This window comes from Culex pipiens, chromosome 2, assembly GCF_016801865.2.
Source record: "Culex pipiens pallens isolate TS chromosome 2, TS_CPP_V2, whole genome shotgun sequence".
NCBI lineage: Eukaryota > Metazoa > Arthropoda > Insecta > Diptera > Culicidae > Culex > Culex pipiens.
Window position 1 is genome coordinate 86,107,899 of NC_068938.1, and position 17,562 is coordinate 86,125,460.

Below are 17,562 nucleotides of genomic sequence, written 5' to 3' on the forward strand. Positions count from 1 at the left end.
ATATTTGATTGGTCTATTATCGTAGGCAACTGCTGAGAAAGTATACAAAAACTACAAATTATTGAACTCGGACATCAGATAAAATCCGAATCAAACAAAAACAACTAAATTTCGTTTTTCTGTAAACCTGACAGCAAAAAACACTTTGAAGAACGCGCCGTGTGTTTCTGTTCCCAATTCGTCTATTTTTTGGGATTCGTTGACCCATGCTCCAAAGGAGTAGTCCAATAGTAGCACACCATCATGATCATCGCCATCATCATCCTCACGGAACGAAATTCTCCGAAATCCAAATAATTGCTGCCCGTTGCCTGCGCCCACGGGGTGAAAAATAAAATCACTACACAGAGCTCTCGTTTTTTGTTGTTGTTGTTGTTATCTTCCTCTCACATCATCTTATGCTCGGGCATCATCATCTCTCACATTATCGATTGGCGCTTCGACCGCAGACCGGGGCGCTTCGGTTATATTGGTTTGGGAAGCATGTTTTATAATGGGTGTATATTATACGTACATTTGGGGCGAGATTTTTTTTTTTTCGTTTTATTTCACCTTCTCTATGAGGTCGAACGGGGTCTGACCCGGTCGGGGAAAGACCGGGAAGCCCACCAGAGCGGATTGATTTTAATCCCTTTCTTCCTTTCGGAATTAAAACTTGCTTGCTGCTCAGCAGGAAGGAAAAATCCTAATAAATTCATTTATTGATCTTTGTGATAATCGGGGGTTTTGGAGTTGAATCATGTATAAAATTTGAAATTATGTCAACATCTTTTAAAATCCAAGTTGATTATTTTAAATCCAATTCGAAGAAATTGAAAGATGAAACAATTATCTTATTACATCTGCATAATGGTTCTGCTATAGAACTCTGAAACATGACATTAAATATTTCTGAAAGTTACTTCATTTTCAAAAGTATTGTAACAATGAGTTTTTTAGTTTGATGAAACAAGTTAGATTTGTTTTTCTAAATTTAAGTGATGTTTTATATACTTGTAGCTCTAATCAAAATATCTGAATTAGAGATAATTTTACTATTATAAAAATGAAAACACAAAATTTTGATGAACAAAGTGTTCCAAAATGCATTTTACACCAGTTCAGTTTTTTTGCCATCATTGGCTTTCAAAATCAAAATAAAGTACTGTGGGGTTTTTTTTCGGAAAGATTGATGTACCGTAAAACTGGGTGACTTTGATAAGTTTGAGATTTTTCCGCAAAATAAAAAGTACAAATTAAATACGTACGCAATGGTATGGAAACATACTGACCGGGGTAGAGAAGTGTTCAAAGAACTTCTAGAAGAATTTTTCATAAAATTTTGAAAAGTTTAAAAAGTTAGTTAACTTTAAATAAAAAAATGTTGATGAAAAGCATTATTTTAATATTCACAAAGTGTCATGATTTCAAATCGAAAAACGGAATGCATTTTCGGATTCTTTGGACAATTTTCTACTAGGGGAAGGTAAAATTAGTTTGTAAATAATAAATATTATGTGGTATTGAAACATAATTAAAAAAAATCTCCAAATTAATAGACATGTTCTACTGAACACAAATTTCATACAAAATGTGAAAACTTTTGATTCGTGATTCAAATTCAGTTTAAAATGCACTAGGAATCAATAATTCTATGAACAAAACTAGTTTTAACGATTTTCAGGCTGCATTTTGAGTTTTTAATAAATTTTAACTACAATTTATACGCAATTTGATAAAAAAACTTATAAACTTAGTTAACTAAATATGAACATAGTTTTGTCTCTTAAAAACTATTTCAACAACCTAAGCGATGGTACATTTGACTTAAACATAAAATATGAACACCATAAATCTGATTTTACCAAAAAAAGCTATGACTGTCAAAGTCTTCCCGGAATACAACTCACGGTTCCATCATTTAAATGGCATTTCTCACCAGTCCAGTTGTTTTGCCATCATTTCTGTTCAAAATATCTAGGGACAGCAATAACAATTAAAATTGAAAAATCCAGATAAGGAGCCTTGACTTACCCCATTTGATGGTAATCATTCTGATGTATTTTTGCCATTTTAAAAATCATATTTCAAATTGAAAACAAAATGTTTTCGGTAAAACTATCAATTTTATGAGAAACTATAACAACTCACTAAAAACCAAAACTTTCGTTTTTTTAATTTCAATTTTGAAGTCAAGGCTAACCCATTCAAGTTGTGATGGTATTAATTGGAAAATTTCACAAATCATATTGCATAGTCAATCCCATACAGTTTAGACATCAGCCAATGTTTAAAAATCGTTGAAAATCGATGATTAGAATTAAGAGCATATCGACTATGTGCAAATTGAATTGAATTGTATGAAAAATATTAAAATTATAAAATTTTCAACTAAATAATGACTTTAAACTAATGAAATTCAAGCTTAATTATGTTTTGTGAGAGGTACAACAACGGCCAACAGTTATGGAACGGATAATTTTCAAGTATGGTTTTGCTGCGTTTGGTAATAATCTTGAAACGAAGTATGTTCTGAAATATAACAACTTTTACTAGTATTTGCTAAGTATCTAACAATAGAATGGTCGGATAAAATGTTGCTTTGCGATTAACATTAACAAATTATCACTAAAGAGTTCCGAGTTTGTGGGTTATCCGTGAATGTGGAAAAACTGTACCTTACTTTACTTTAACATCTAATTTGAGTCGTTTTAGCGGAAGTTAGCCAAATATTTTCCTCTTTAGAAAACTATTAAATGTTTATCTATAACAAGCCTTACCCGAGAAACTTCGTTCTGCCTTTCGTTTGTTGACGTATTTTGGTTTTTTTTTGCTTTTTCAGCCTCCTGTGATCAAAATATGATTTTACGTAACTTTCTCCATACAATTTGCCGATGCTCCGGAATCGGTTCTAGAGTGGCCAAAGTGTCAATTAGTTAGCGTATAAACCTTCCTTGGGCTTATACGAACCCAACGCAACAAAGAGCACCTCGATCCGACGTTCCGTTTTGAATTGATTCGCGTTCGAACAACATCGACGAATTTTTTTTTTATATAGAAAAAAGATAGATTAAATTCGCTTGAAGAACATAAAAAAAATCTTTTGCTTGGAAAATTAAGTGTTGATGTATGTAGCAGAAAATGTTAAATTTCTTCGAAATGATTTGAAAATTTAACTTAAAATGTTTTCTTGAATTTGCATTTGAAAATCCAATTTCGGCCCAATGTGCAACGACAACAACCTCGGCGCGAGTGTCGTCAACATCAAGTTTCAGCCGGCGCGCGATGATCGGCAATCGACGATTCGTCGCGAGAGTGTCCTACGACGACGACAACGACGACGAAAGGGGTCCGATTGATCGGAACAGGTTGCTCGCCCTGTGTGTCGTGCTTATAAACGCACACACACATGCGCACCGTCGCAACGACATTGGCGATGACGAGAGAAGAAAACAGAAGAAAAAACGCGACATCGCGGCTGTGGCGCGCGATGAACTGATGAAAATTTAGCCAATATAATGAAAGGCTGAATTTATTATCATGCGCGGCTTCGTTTCTCCACCAACCACCGGACCGGATCGTCGTGTGGTGCATGCCCCAGGTTTCGGGGGCTCGTTCGATCTTGATGTGGTGGTTTGGGACGACGATGGCATTTTTTTCGGGGTAATTTTCAAACTCCTTCCAATCCTGCGGCGGTCGAGGCCGGTGCGTGTTTCTGCGAGCTGAGGGGCGTGTGATTTCGAAAAATATAGCAGGAGATGATGGGCTTAAGAGTGATCTTTTTTGCACTAATTTTTTTTTTAGTAAAAACAATATGTGTCATTCTAAAGTAAAACGTCTATTTTCGAAATTAATAAAAAGCTTAAAAGTGCCTAATTTGATCAAAAACGAAAAATAAAACACAATTTACTTTTATCTGTGTAATCATACATCATTTGAATATGGTATGGTTAAATTTTGAAGGTCTTCAAATTTGATTAAATATTTAAATACTATAAAAGTAGTAAGTATTTAAAAAAATTGTCACCACCCCATCCCCTTCCCTTATAAAAGCGACCCAAAAAAGGGGGTGTTTTCGAAAAACTTCAAAAATGTCAGTGCAAATTCAAATGCAATCAGCTAAAATCATTTTAAATTGCATTCCCTTGCGGTTAGAAACAATATTAGCATGGTTTTATTTTTTCAAAAATCTTTTAAATTTTTTTTTTAAATTTTCGATGCTTTTTGTTCGCTAAAATCTTTGTTTTCGTCAAATCTTTTAAAAATTTTTGGAAGACTAATGATTGCAAGTCCCAAACTGTACAACTGTTATGTCAATTCCGTTCCGTTAATGATTTCAAAACAACTGAACTAGTATACAATGCATTACACTTTTTTTCATTTATGTGTTGAGAATATGTTATTTCAGTTTTAGTAAACTTTATTTTTTATTTTTTGCGGGAAAATACTTGTTTTTAAATAATTTGCAGCCTGCAAAGGTGATGAGATGGAAATTCGGTGCTAAAGAGGTTTTTTTTATGTAAAATTTGACGCTCGATTTGATGGCGTACTAAAAATTCCGAGATTTTTCATCGAAAAAAAAAACACTGTTCAACACAAACCTTCGGATAATTTTAATCTTAACTTTGGATTATCGAGCCTTCGGATAATCGAGCCTAGGCGGTAGCTCAAATTGCGTTCATAAAATTTATAAACGAAATTTAATGCTATGGGATCATTTTAAGTAACCAAGCGCTTTCATTGAATTTCGCTTTATTAGAATGAGTCCATGGAGGCGCCTGGTTTCTTAGAGCTTGGGCTATTAAATAAAAATTTAAGTAAATTTAAGTTTTGTTCTGAATGTTGGAAAAACTTCAGGGAGCCTAATTATAAAATACCATAACGATAAATCAGCAGTTAGTGACATTACCATTCGAAAAGTTGAGCTTAAAATTTATTGGTAAATGCCATATTAGAAAAGTGCTTTTAAAAAACTGCATTTCTACCCAGTTCTAACATTTGTGTAGTAAAATTGCTCAAAACAAAAGCCAACGAACCCATCGCTCCCCTACAGCATCGCGCAACGGAACGCTTAAGCGGTATGCGCGAACAGAACAACGATGGACCAACGCGTTTATAGCGGAGTACTTAAAATGACAAGATTTTAATCGAACCTGATAGGAACGTCGTCGTCGTCGTCGCCTAAAATTTGACCGCGCTGGTCCACAACGCCTATCCTGAAGAATCCGGTCCACACCGGGCCAGCGTGAACGTTTTTGCGAAACTCGGCCCCACGGAGAACCATAAAGATTTTTCCTCGCGTCGGATTTGATATGGAAATCGGACACGGCGGCGCACTGGATTTGATTTAGTGAGGTTTTGCCTTCCTCACTGAGGTAAGGCTATAATCCTGCTCGAAAAATGAACTTTTGAAATACAGCTCGTAGACCTATATTCATGTATACCTATCGACTCAGAATCGAAAACTGAACAAATGTCTGTGTGTGTGTGTGTATGTGTGTGTGTGTGTATGTATGTATGTGTTCAAAATTCTTGCCAAGTTTTCTCAGCACTGGCTGGACCGATTTTGATCAAACCGGTTGCATTCGACTTGGTTTAGGGTCCCATACATCGCTATTGAATTGTTTGAAGTTTCGATAAGTAGTTCAAAAGTTATATATAAAAATGTGTTTTCACATTTATCCGGATCTCACTTATATGCATGAAAACTATGTCCGGATCCATCATCCAACCCATCGTTGGTTAGGTAATCAAAAGACCTTTCCAACGAGTCCAAAACATTGAAGATCTGGCAACCCTGTCTCGAGTTACGACCACTTAAGTGATATTTATGTACTTTTTTGAAGCCGGATCCCACTTAAATGTATGTAAACTATGTCCGGATCCACCATCCGACCCATCGTTGGTTAGGTAATCGAAAAACCTTTCCAACGAGTCCAAAACATTGAAGATCTGGCAACCCTGTCTCGAGATATGTCCACTTAAGTAATATTTATGTACTTTTTGGAAGCCGGATCTCACTTAAATGTATGTAAACTATGTCCGGATCCACCATCCAACCCATCGTTGGTTAGGTGATCGCAAAACCTTTCCAACGAGTCCAAAACATTGAAGATCTGGCAACCCTGTCTCGAGATATGGCCACTTAAGTGATATTGATGCACTTTTTGGAAGCCGGATCTCACTTAAATGTATGTAAACTATGTCCGGATCCACCATCCGACCCATCGTTGGTTAGGTTATCGAAAAACCTTTCCAACGAGTCCAAAACATTGAAGATCTGGCAACCCTGTCTCGAGATATGGCCACTTAAGTGATATTGATGCTCTTTTTGGAAGCCGGATCTCACTTAAATGTATGTAAACTATATCTGGATCCACCATCCAACCCATCGTTGGTTAGGTAATCGAAAAACCTTTCCAACGAGTCCAAAACATTGAAGATCTGGCAACCCTGTCTCGAGATATGTCCACTTAAGTAATATTTATGTACTTTTTGGAAGCCGGATCTCACTTAAATGTATGTAAACTATGTCCGGATCCACCATCCGACCCATCGTTGGTTAGGTAATCAAAAACACTTTCCAACGAGTCCAAAACATTGAAGATCTGGCAACCCTGTCTCGAGATATGTCCACTTAAGTGATATTGATGCACTTTTTTGAAGCCGGATCCCACTTAAATGTATGTAAACTATGTCCGAATCCACCATCCGACCCATCGTTGGTTAGGTTATCGAAAAAACTTTCCAACGAATCCAAAACACTGAAGATCTGGCAACCCTGTCTCGAGATATGGCCACTTAAGTGATATTGATGCACTTTTTGGAAGCCGGATCTCACTTAAATGTATGTGAACTATGTCCGGATCCATCATCCGACCCATCGTTGGTTAGGTAATCGAAAAACCTTTCCAACCAGTCCAAAACAATGAAGATCTGGCAAAGTTGTCTCGAGTTATGAATACTTAAGTTATATGTGTGTACGTTTTTTTCTGGATTCAAAAAAATAGCTGAAATATGTGTCCAAACCACTCATATTACCCATTGTTGGTAAAAAGTGAGGAAGGCATCAACCACATAGGTGGATTAAGTTAGTTTTTTTGTTAGAGCACCATCGCGGTTTGCTGCTGCACGGCATTAGATTTCACCGTTTTTTGGTGGATGTTGAAGAACTAGCTGAAATCAGCATTTCGAGCAAGGCGATGAACTCGCGTGCCTTCGGTTGCTGCATGGAGTCGCCAGGTGATTCGGGCGACATCAATGCTGAAGCGACGAACCCGCTTTAGCAGAAGTATAAAGTAATTTCAGTCAGCGGATGTAGCTACTTATTTTTTTTTTTTGCAGTTAAAAAAAGTCTTAAGACGTGATTATGAATGGCTTAGAGCTCGCTGTGGTGACTGCGAAATGGCAAGGTTACAAGCAGCTTGTGTCCAACTAATGGTATTTGCATGCGTTTCCCCGGTTGAGGACTTTGTTGGAAGTGAATGCCAACAGTGTGTGTGATTCACACTCCATGCAGTTATCTTGACTTTTCGTGTGAAAAGTTTGACCAAAGGATGATGCATTTCTCCGAGTGATTAGATCAAGAGTTTGCGAGTGATCGAGGTTTCCTTTTAGTGGCGCAACCCCGGAGTAGACTGATGAAAGTAAGCACAGTTGAGATTAGATTTTACGGCGCAAACACGACGACCGCGTTCAGCTTTCTGGTGCTCGAGCTCTACCTGGACAGCACCCCTCGTATTTATTGACACAACATGTAAGGCTATAAATCTTGAATTTACTGCAGAAAAAGAAATTTTCTCCCACCGATTGGTTTTACACAGAGAAGAAGACAAAAATAGACCATGCCAGATGAGAAATGAGCGATTGTGGGGCGCGCGTAGGATTTGGAGCCTATGGGGAACCTTGCAGCGAGTGGAGTCGTCCGGTGCGGCCATGGCTAATTGAATTATATCTATCAGCAGGGTATTTGCATAAATTATGGGAAAAGGATGGCTCGAAATGACTGCATTTGCAGTCTGAGCAATGTAACTAAAAAGAGCGTCATTTTAGCCTGATGTACAGAAATTTAAAATGTTTTGAAATCTGAAGCGTTAGTCCATGCCAAAAGTGTATATCTCTCGAGCAAAAACAAGATCATTTTACTCACAATAGTATGGATTTTTAAGTAAGTGTAAAGAAGGCAACATCCACATAAAATTAAGATATTTTCTTCTTCAACATTGCTGCATTCTAGTTTATGTTATTTCAGGTGCTTCTGCATTATTTTGCAAATATGAGCTAACAAAGTCTCCCTCGAACCTCTCTCAGTCACCATGCAGCGGCACTCATGAGAGACACGACTGTTAAAGAGCATCGCTTCATCACCAACATTAGCAGCAGAACTCCAGCGAGAGCGATTTACAGCATGTACAGCATAAGTTATGTGCTTTTCCGCCGAGGAGCCTAAAGTGTTTGCCGACTTTGCTCGGCACGAGTATGGGTTCGTCGCTGTCTCCAGTTTAGAGTCTCTTGGAGTTCTTTTTTTTTGCAAATGCAAAATACAGAGTGAGTGCCAGCAACAGCCAGATGTGCGAGAATTAAAAGTTAAAAGCTACACTACGTAAATTATAGACTTTTTCTAGGATAAACATGAAAAAACCGGATAAAAGCAAGATTTAAAAATGTGAGGCTATGCTCTTGAATTCAACAACTTTCTTTACAAATAGAATAGAATACAACAAAATCTTTCCCTTCAAAGCTACTTGCATTTCAATTGACAGTTAGATATTTCGAATTAAATTTTGTCACAAATGGGTATCGTCATATTTAACAAAAAAATTAATTCATAAATGTTCAATGACTTGGAGAACATGCCTATAACTATTTGAATGACATTTGATCTTGCATTCAATTAAGAGAACCAAGAGAATAAAGAGAGAGCACACTGGCATGAGAAGTTAGTTGCGTTCTATCTCTCAGCAATCGTTAGGCCTTTGTGGTTCTGAGGTAAAGGGATGTAATCTCACACAAAAAGCTCCGCATCGAATCTCGATTGAGGTGGGATATATTAGCATACAGAGAAACCTCTTTTTATGCTTTTTATTACATTTTATTAATTTTCTTCGATTTCTCTAGAACGACGCAACATTTTTGCAGTCTTTTAAAAGCAATTTGTAGGTTTTGTTCAGATCTACAAAACGCATTTTGAAGCTTGCACGTTAAAAGAGGTTTCCTTGTATTCATAATATAATATGTTTAAATACCAATAATTATTACCGTAATCTGGGGTGAATCGGGACAGCAGTTTTTAGAGCACTTTAAGCTTTTAAATTTGGAAATAGATGTACACATTTTGTTGGCCTGAGTCTGTTCTAATCGAAACCAACCAGAAAAATCAAAATATTATGCTCCAACATTGTTAAAACTGCTGTCCCAATTCACCCCATGTGTCCCGATTGACCCCAGTTTACGGTAATTGTTTATTCGCTTATTTTAAGACGTGCTCTAACTAGATTCCAGAGTTTTATATTGACATCCGTTTGCGGAAGTTTTATCCAAGTTTGATGAGACTGTTACATCATTTCAATTGACATCTGTTTGAATGCAAGTTGGTACAAGGTGAAGCAAAATTGTAACGGGAGAGTAAAGCTGGAACTAAAGGGAACCTCAAGGAAAGAGGAAACCTCAAAACGATAAAAGCAGTATTCTACCATACTGCTGCTAATTAATTTAACTTTTTTGTTGTTGTTGCCCTTCCCTCGTGCAGTTGTTTATTATTGCTTCTTCCTTTGTCTTCACCTTTCCTCTATTCTTTGATACAAAAAACACAAACACACACACTCACACCCAGGATGAACTACTTTCGATTGTCTCCCCGGAACTAGTCGCTGCTAGTTTTCGTGAACTCGCTCGCTCGAGGGGCCTCCTCCTCTTCAGAGGGCCGAAATCGAAAACGATGCAACCAATTATTTTACTTTCTAGGTTCGCGAAAAAAAACAAGATGCTGTATCTTAAAAAACGAGAAACTTATACATGCAAAGTCGCAATCTCGCTGAACTCGCGAAAGAGACGGACGGACCAGCGAAATCGTGAGAGCCAGAGCGAGAGAGTGGGATGCAAAAAGAACTTGTTCTGGGCCACTCGGCAGAGAAGAGCTGAGAGTGTGGAGCGGAGCAGAGAGCGCGCGGGGGAAAGAAAAAAGAAAGTCTATCGCCGTTTCTTGCCGTTTTGTTCGCGTTTTTTGCTGCGATTCCTCCGCGAATGTGCAATACACGCACACACACCCAACTCACACAAATGCGCACGCACGAACTCACGAATGTTCGAGACCGTGTCACACACGAAGTTCACACGCGTAGAAATCGGTTCAACCCGAGGCCATTCGTAAAAGTCGCACTTTTCAATTCATCATCGTTTCACTAATTTCTGTTCGGTTCGGGCACAAAAGCTGAACAACGGCACCACACAAAAAGACGGCAAAAGGGAGACACAAATGGGAAAATAAAAAAAAAAGACACACACGGAATGGCCTTACACGTCAATACGCCAGCGATACATTTAAAAGACTAAAGAACCCAACGGGAGAGGCTAAAACAACACGATCGGACGTGCTCCCTAGGAGCGCGCGCACACACACACATACTTAATGTTGGAGGGTGCCCCTAAGAGAGGGAGAGATTTGGGGTCCCACGGAGGTTCTTCTATGGTGGACAAATCATTGGCCCCGTGGTCTCTCACCCTACTCGGAGGGCTCTCACGGACGCGCTTGTGTGTGTGTGTGCGCGTTGAGTGGTGAGGGCTTGCATAAAAGTTTTCGATGTTTTACCCTTTGACTGCGGGGAGCTTTCTGGCCTAGCATAAGCATAAAAGTGGGGGAGAGTATCGTGATCGTGATTTAGGCATTTCTTACGCAAGTGTTTAGTTGGGCTTCTTATCGAAATCAGTTATCAACTTTAGCTACAGCATAAGGCTGGTACAAATATTTTTAAAAGTTTTTGTCACCCCCCCCTTCAAAATTGGCCCGAAAAATCAGGGGGCAAAAAAAATATTTTTACAATAAACTTCAAAATTTCAATGAAAATTCAAGTGCAACCAACTGAAATCAAATTAAAATACATTCTCTTGCGTTTAAAATCATTTTTAGCATGTTTGGGTTTCTTAAAAAATCTTAAGATTTTTTGAAAATTTTCGATGCAAAATCTTTTTATTCGATACAATTTTTGTTTTTGTCAGATCATAGATTTTTTGAAAACTAATGATTGCAAAACAACTGAACTAGTGTAAAATGCATTTTAAAACACTTTTTTCAGTTAAATGTGAAGACTATGGCTTGTTATTTAAATTATTTTATTTTTTTATTTTTTTGCCCCCCCCTTGACCTCGGCCAGGGCCGAGGGACAAAAACTTTTTTAAATATTTGCATCGGCCTAATAGAAGTTGTTATGAAATAGGTAAATTTCACAGTGAAACTTTCTTGAAAAAATTAATCAATTCGCGAGAAGTCGAATTATATGACATACGTATAACTTCATTGCGAAATGTCATAACAACTGGAAAGTTAAGGCATAACCCAAGTAACATTTTTTTCCAGGAGTTCTACAAGAGCTCTTCAAGATAGCTACAGCATAGCAGTTTGGACCGCGGTAGGATAAAACTCTCTTCAAGTACTCTTCCAAAGTCCTGAAGAAGTTTTGAAGAGAATTTTATCCTACCGCGGTCCAAATTGCTGTAGCTATCTTGAAGAGCTCTTTTAGAACTCCTGGAAAAAAATGTTACTTGGGAAGTAGGGGAAATTTTCGTATGTTTCTCAGGTTAAGCTCTCGCTCCTAACTCCATCCAATTCGCTGATTTTCACTATTTAAACAACTTATTTTGGAAAACTGTGTATAGAAATTTGCTTGCTCACTTCCTATTGAACTATTTATCACCCGATTTCAGTTGAAAACGCGGTTTATGAGCTGTAATTGAACGTCAAAGTGCTGATATGGCAACATTAAAGGCACGCTGGAATTAGGTGCTGTTCCCCTAATACGACACGACACAAAAGACTGATGAAGACTTCAATTATGTCTTCCCTCGATTTGTGATTGCGCAGCAATGTTGTTGTTCGGTGTTATTCTAAAACACCATGCTGCATTTTCGATCAATTGAAAAATATAATTTTAATATTTTTACTATTGGATTTTTTTAAATGGTATTTTTTTACATTTTATTTTTTAATACAGTGGACTCTCTGGCTGTCAATCTTCTCGATATCAATATTGCTCCAGCTGTCAATAATTTTGTCAGTGCCTTCAAATAGATTGCTTTGAATTTTCGTTCTATAATTTGATAACTCCCGCTCTCGACGGTCCCTTCAATATCGACAACGAGAGAGTCCACTGTATACATTATATGTTTGTGTGTTGTACGTAAACTTCAAGGAAGCATAGAATAACCAATGACTTACTGGAGTTATAGCGTAAGTTTCCACCACCGTAACAAGCAAGAAGGTGATATTTTGACTCCGAATCATATGCCTGTACTGCCCATGTTCGCATAAATGTCCCATATGCAAAAACAGCAAGCAGAGAAAAACGCAAAGCAAGTTTATCCCACATATAAAGCTATGTGTTAAGTTTTCGCGAACAAGCTGGATTTCCCCCTGATTTCTAGAACAAAGTACTGGATGTCATAGGCTCTTTTGAAAGAGCACACCATTTTGAACCAAACTGCATCAATAACTCGAAATCGATGACAATGCATATGGGACATTTATGCGATCAGGGGCAGTGTATGTTCAGCGAGTATGGCAGACTATTTTGATGGTATGTTGAGATGTTCTGAGCCATCTAAGGACTCGCTGAAATAAAGACCTCTGAGATTATCAAAACAGGCAAGAAATCGTCGGATTTTGACTCCGGATCCAGGTCTAAACTACAGGAAGTTTTTGAATGACCCATAACCAAAACAGGTTAGATTTATTTTTTCAATCAACAAATGAACACATTTGTTTTGTTAGTTTAAGTTGGTGGCAATATTTTCTTCCAGCTTCTTTGTGTTCGAATTCGCAAACGATTCGTTTTGTTCGATGATTTAGTTTAGTCTAGACTCTAGAGCAAGGGTGCCCAAATTTTTGGTTTGCCAGAAGCGGTGGCGGGCCGTAATTTTTTTAATTTTCTTGTGACGAAAATGAAAAATATTACTAATTTTTATCCTCAACATAAAAAGTGGCAAAGAACACAAAGAATTTAAAAGAATGATAATAAGAACTATAATTTTCGTTTTCTTTTTAAATTTTCATTCTGTTGCCTTTAAAAATATCATTCCTGTTTTTCAAAATATTGAAAAGAAAAACTGTTCTTGAAACAACAAACATGTTTAAAATACATTTAGAAAAACACTGTCTTCTTTGAATACGAATGTTATTCAAGATGTTAACAGATAAATCAATTTTTTAGTGTCACAGAATTTCACTATTTATTTTTTTTTAATTTTACGTTAACAGATATACATTTTTGACAGAAGCATAACTATTATCTTGCTCTCAACATTTTGCAATTCTTTTTTCTAAGCTTGGAATTTGAAATGTACCGTCATCAAGGGTGACATTAGGTCTGGGGGTGAAATTGTGTTACACACAAAATGCAGAAATTTATTTGACCCTATTTCACCCTCCAGACCCAATGTCATTTTTAGTTTTTTAGACAGGACTCATAATTAATTTTGAATGGCATTAACTGGAAAAAATAAGATGCTTTTCAAATATTTTTCAAAATGTGATTTTTTTTGCATTAAATTAGGCTGGTACAAATATTTTTAAAAGTCACCCCCCCCTTCAAAATTGGCCCGAAAAATCAGGGGGCAAAAAAAATATTTTTACAATAAACTTCAAAATTTCAATGAAAATTCAAGTGCAACCAGCTGAAATCAAATTAAAATACATTCTCCTGCGTTTAAAATCATTTTTAGCATGTTTGGGTTTATTAAAAAATCCTAAGATTTTTTGAAAATTTTCGATGCAAAATCTTTTTTTTTTCGATACAATTTTTGTTTTTGTCAGATCTGATAAGTGAAGTGCTTCTGGGGACGCGCAGTTTTGTTTTTTCGCGATAATTTTCGTCTCTTTTGTGTCGCTGTTTGTGTGCATGGGGTGATTGGTCATAATAATTGAATAATGCCTTCATAAGTGAAATGCTTCTGGGGACGCGCAGTCCTGTTTTCTCGCGATAATTTTTGTCTCTTTTGTGTCGCTGTTTGTGTCGCTGTTTGTGTGCATGGGGTGATTGGTCATAATAATTGAATAATGCCTTCATAAGTGCAGTGCTTCTGGGGACGCGCAGTTTTGTTTTTTCGCGATAATTTTCGTCTCTTTTGTGTCGCTGTTTGTGTGCATGGGGTGATTGGTTATAATAATTAAATAATGCCTTCATAAGTGCAGTGCTTCTTGGGACGCACAGTCCGGTTTTTTTTCGCGATAATTTTCGTCGTAAATGATCGTAAAAAGTTATTCTAACTTTCAGTTTTAGTATTAACTCATCAAACTATCGATTTTGTGAAGAGTAAAGCGTCATTCATTTACTATTTTTGAAATTTGCTCGCGTTATCTAAATTGTAAAAACAGTAAAAATATACTGATAAGTCCAGCCCATAGCATTACTGCTCGGCTGGCACGCGTACGATATAAATAAACCATTTTAAATAATCAATTATCTATCTTTCCGCAGCCGGCTGCCTAAGATTTAAAAAATTTCAACCGATAAACAAAATGCTCATGGTCACATCACTGCCACTCGTGAATCCTGACCTCATACCCATCTACTAACCCCCTCAATACTCATGTGATACTTTGTCGGAGAAGCAGTCGATTGGGCGGTCTCTATCACTCAAGTATCGGACTAACATTCCCATCCACTTCCCCGTGACCCTACCGCTGGTCGTGGCCGGCGCCGGTATTGATCAGCATGATAGGGGCCTTTGAGAAGTTGCGAAGCGAGGAAAGATAGCACCCACTCATCTTCCACGGCTCGTGGATGTAACTTCTGGAGGTCCTGGTCAATAACGGAGTAGCAACTGCGGGTGGGCACCTATGCTTATGCTTATGCTTATGCTTACAATTTTTGTTTTTGTCAGATCTTAGATTTTTTCAAAACTAATGATTGCAAAACAACTGAACTAGTGTAAAATGCATTTTAAAACACTTTTTTTCATTTAAATGTGAAGACTATGGCTTGTTATTTAAATTTTAATATTTTTTTATTTTTTTGCCCCCCCCCCCCTCCTTGACTTCGGCCAGGGCCGAGGGACAAAAACTTTTTTAAATATTTGCATCGGCCTTAACAAAATCAATTTCATGATGAGTCTCAAGGGCCAGTTATTGAACATTGAACCTTTTACAGGAGCCGGCGTGGGCCGGATGTTGAGCATGCTTGAGTGCCTCAAATTTAATTGAAGGCTTAATGCTAAACTATAGAGAATAATGCCTCCAATTTACACAAACAAAACAAATGTGTTCAATCGTTAATTAAATTTCATGCAATAATCGAGACAGTTAACAAATTGCGTCAATTTGTTAAAGATTTATTTTGTTTTTTATTTAGGACATATGGATTTTATTTGGAAATAAACCAGACCATTATTCTCTCGGACAAATGCTGCTCAGTTTTGGCTGTGGTTTTTTAAGAAAACAGATGTGCACTTACGCATTAATGAATTTTCTTTTCTTCGTTAATTACCTGCAAAGAAAAGAAAAATAAGGTTATTTATTTGGGTTTAAAACTAAGTTCTAAACATTAGTTATTATTGAATTATTCTGCGGTGGTTTTACCTTCCTCAACTTTCTGAGGAAAGTAATTAAAAAATCAATAAAAAGTGAGTTTCCTAATAAGATCTCCTAGATTCACCTTCACGTACACCTATCTACTCAGGACCAAATTCTGGGCAAATCCCAAGTAACAATTTCAGTTTTGTAATAGTCTCAAAGAGTTTCTGTAGAATTCTTAAGAAAATTCAAATGAAATGCTTTATGGTCCTACATGCTGAGTTAAATACCAGTTAAATCAACATTAAAGCCAAAATGGACCATTTTAGGAGGTTATCAAGAGTATTTTTGAGGAGCATGTTAAAACTTACCAGTTTTAATGTGTGCTTTATAAATACATTACAGAGCTCTTCAAAACAAGATTAAAACTGCTTGGCTTGGAAAAAGGTTTTCTTGGAGTCTGTAATTATTCTTGAATGCTATATCAGAGCATGAAGTATTTATTTATTTGTTTTGCAGTAAAACCAAAAGGTTGTATATCAGAGGGAATGACATACAAATTTACTTGATTAAAATAAATTATTCTTACACGCAAATACAATGACTGATGATTGCAGATGATAATAATTTGGCAATATTATTTATTGTAACTAAGAAATATTTGTTGAAGTTTATACTTATAATAAGCAACAACAGTTATGCCAAAAAAAATCATCGACCAATTTTCAAAGATAGCTCGAAAAATTAGTGTGAGCACTTTCAATTCCCTGGAAAAAAGTTGAGATTTTTTCAAAAACTAATAATTTTTGCTTGTTGTTGCTTCCAAATTCAATATGGCTGCGTTTTTTGACCCTTGCTTCTTTCAGCAATATGGCGAAATTCGATAAGTATAAATGCTCTTGATTAAATATATTTTAAATCTATTCATTCTTGAGCAGTTCTGCCTCAAAACTAGCCAGAACATACCAGATTTATAAAAGACTTATAAGGGCTTTAATTAGAACCAAAATGTTTTATCATGGTTTTCTACAAGATTATATCGCACATGGCGGGACCGTAGCACATGCAACTTTTTCAGCTGCAAGTAGATCGCCTTCGATGGTGTAGAAATTGAATTTTAAAATAACTGAATAAAAAAACAGAAAGGTTTTTTGGTTTTTAACGATATTTATTCTTTTAAAAAACACACAGCATGAACACACATAAGATCACATAATGAAGAACCAACTGACGCAACTTTATTCGTGTAGCTTTATAAACACTGTCCTTATTATCACCATTGTTAAGTGATCGTCGCAACATTTACCGCAGTTTTTGTACTTTTCACTTCACTTACACAAGTAGACAGCACAAAAAGTCTATATTATTGATTGAAATAGTTATTCACAAAAAAAATACAGAAAACTGCAACAATAGCACAAATGACACCTTGAGCGCAACTGTCAATTATTGGGCGTAACAATACACAAAACTAGATCTGATTGGTTTTATTGAAGACTAATTTACGAATATAAAGTTTTATGGATAGCCTTTTGTATACCTTAAGTATTTATGCCAGTCCTTGTTAAATCTCAATAGTCTTGTAGCAACACGGCAAAAAGACGGATAAGCATTTTGACTGCTGGAACTATTTTACAAGTTTCGATACAAAAGATAACATTTTCACAAAACAAAAGCTGGCTTCCCGGTTACCTTTTAACACTACGGGTTTTCTTAAATAGTTACCTGTTGTTTCAGAATTTGCAAAACAGTTCCAGCTATCAAAATGCTTTTGTGACCTTTCCAAATGATGTTCCAGAAGTGTTCCCCAAAAACTATCAGCACACTTTATCGGAAATAAATTCATATTATTATTTTTTAAT

The 17,562-nt window shown here is 36.6% G+C and overlaps 1 protein-coding gene and 1 long non-coding RNA gene across 2 annotated transcripts in view; both read right to left on the bottom strand.

The window, feature by feature from the left end:
* LOC128092878 (uncharacterized) overlaps window positions 1-10,530 on the bottom strand; it is an 18,634-nt gene extending 8,104 nt beyond the window's left edge. Inside the window, exon 1 of the long non-coding RNA XR_008212063.1 lies at window positions 10,254-10,530. This is a non-coding gene — a long non-coding RNA (uncharacterized LOC128092878). The remainder of the gene's footprint in view (window positions 1-10,253) is intronic.
* The window catches only part of LOC120419808 (protein limb expression 1 homolog), a 128,353-nt gene that overhangs the window by 21,431 nt on the left and 89,360 nt on the right, over window positions 1-17,562 (bottom strand). The window lies entirely within an intron of this gene.